At 49.3% G+C, this 2,117-nt stretch overlaps 1 pseudogene; it reads left to right on the top strand.

The window, feature by feature from the left end:
- Positions 1-1,398: 1,398 nt before the first annotated feature.
- LOC111767021 (U1 spliceosomal RNA) lies at positions 1,399-1,553 on the top strand (annotated as a pseudogene).
- Positions 1,554-2,117: the final 564 nt, after the last annotated feature.

Here is a 2,117-nt window from a genome sequence, read left to right as displayed (position 1 = left end):
AGCTCCGCGGTCCTCGGCTTCGGCTGCACGTTGGAATCTCTTGAGGTTTAAAAATTCCCCACCTTGGCGCCACTGGCAGACAAAGGAACTCAAGATCCCTTGGGAGCAGGGCCTGGGGATTGTGATGGGCGGCCCGTGCCCAGGACCGCCTGGCTCGCGTCTGCCCTGGGAAGTGGCGCACGCATTAAGCACCTATGGTTTACTCTTGGGACTTCGAGCTCTGAGCCCTGCCACCCGGGAGCTGTCTTGCCCTCCACCTCGGCACCTGGCATTGTGGCCGTTACGAGGTCCCCCAAGCGGCCCCCCTTGACCACGTCGTGGGACCGGGGAGTGGGGACGGCTTCCTCGGGCACAAGGAACTCTGCAGGTCTCAGTGGCACCTGGACAAGGCCACCAATACCTCTAAACGTGGCGCTTAAGATGCAGACTGCATTGTTTCGAGACATAAAACAATCTAGGGCAGGTGGGAACGACCTCATGCCGTTCACAATGAATATTTCTTACACCTTGGAAAGGAATCCAGGCCCCAGCCTCTCTTTGCGGGTGCCGAGATGGTGCTTCAGAGGACCAGAAAAAGGGAGAAGAGAACGGGAACCTCCGACTATCTAGGACGGCTGTGCCCCTGGGAACAACTGTGCTGGGGAGGCAGAGGGGTCTCCTGAGGCTCGTGGGGGCTCCACGGCAGGCTTTTATACTGTTTTAATGCACATGACATCCATGGGCAGATTCCCACCCCCAAAAAAGCCCAAAACGTGCTGTGACTGCCTTGATACATTGCTTCACGGGGAGTGGCTGAAGGAGAGGACTTGTCAGCTAGGTAACTAGCTCCATACCTCCCGCCAAAGTTTTAGGGACCCGCTGCCTCTAAAACAGTGCTGTGCAATAGAAATATGGGATCTACAGAGGTCAGCCTCTGTCTAATTTAACTTAATTTAATGTTATTTTTTTAACGATTTATTTTTATTTCTCTCCCTTACCCTCCCCCACCCAAGTTGTCTGTTCTCTGTGTCTATTTGCTGCGTGTTCTTTGTCCACTTCTGTTGTTGTCAGCGGCATGGGTATCTGTTTCTTTCAGTTGCGTCATCTTGCTGTGTCAGCTCTCCGTGTGTACGGCGCCATTCCTGGGCAGGCTGCACTTTCTTTTGCGCTGGGCGGCTCTCCCTAAGGGGCGCACTCCTTGCGCGTGGGGCTCCCCTACGGGGGGGACACCCCTGCGTGGCAGGGCACTCCTTGTGCACATCAGCACTGCACATGGGCCAGCTCCACACGGGTCAGGAGGCCCGGGGTTTGAACCGCAGACCTCCCGTGTGGTAGGCGGACGCCCTATCCATTGGGCCAAGTCCGCCTCCCTCTGTCTAATTTTAAAAGTGCCAGTAACCACATTAAAAAACATAAAGAATAGTTACCTGGCGGGGCGGACACCAGATCATGAAGATGGTTTTCCCAGGCGAGGCTTATCTGTGGCGCTCCAGATGTGCTGATCCCTTCGATTTCCCCAATGTGGGAAACTCCACTGCGAAATTTGTGGGGGACTGTGTTCGCTCTGTCCCCTAAAAAAAAAGCTAAAAGACCACGTGCAATTAATTTCAACAATTTAAGTTATACAGTCCAATATATCCAAAATATTTTTATTTTATGTAACCATTAAAATTGTTATTGAGCTAATATACATTTTTTTTGATATGAAGTCTTTGACGTCCAGTGTGTGTTTTATGCTCACAGCACATCTCCATTTGGACTGGATACATTTCAAATGCTCCATAGCCCCTGCAGGGTTGGTGAGTTCTATACTGGATGGAGCAGTTATAGAACCTGGTTGAACCCCCAGGTTTGCTTCTCACCTCTCTTCTAATTTGCTGCAATAGCAATAAATGACTTTTTTTTTTAATTAGAGAAGTCATAGGTTTACAGAAAAATAGTTCCCATATACCCCCTATTATTCATACCTTGCATTACTGTAGTATATTTGTTATAAGTAATGGCAGAATATTATCATAATTGTACCATTGGCTATAGTTTGTGGTTTACATTAGGATTCCCTTTATTAGGTACCAGCTTCTTATTCTTTATAAGCCAAAGCACAAACAACAAAAGAATAAATACGTAAGTGAGATCTT

The sequence above is a fragment of the Dasypus novemcinctus genome, chromosome 29, assembly GCF_030445035.2.
Source record: "Dasypus novemcinctus isolate mDasNov1 chromosome 29, mDasNov1.1.hap2, whole genome shotgun sequence".
NCBI classification, from domain to species: domain Eukaryota; kingdom Metazoa; phylum Chordata; class Mammalia; order Cingulata; family Dasypodidae; genus Dasypus; species Dasypus novemcinctus.
The sequence above is the reverse complement of the archived record's forward strand: the minus strand, read 5'-3'. Positions and strand labels throughout refer to the sequence as shown.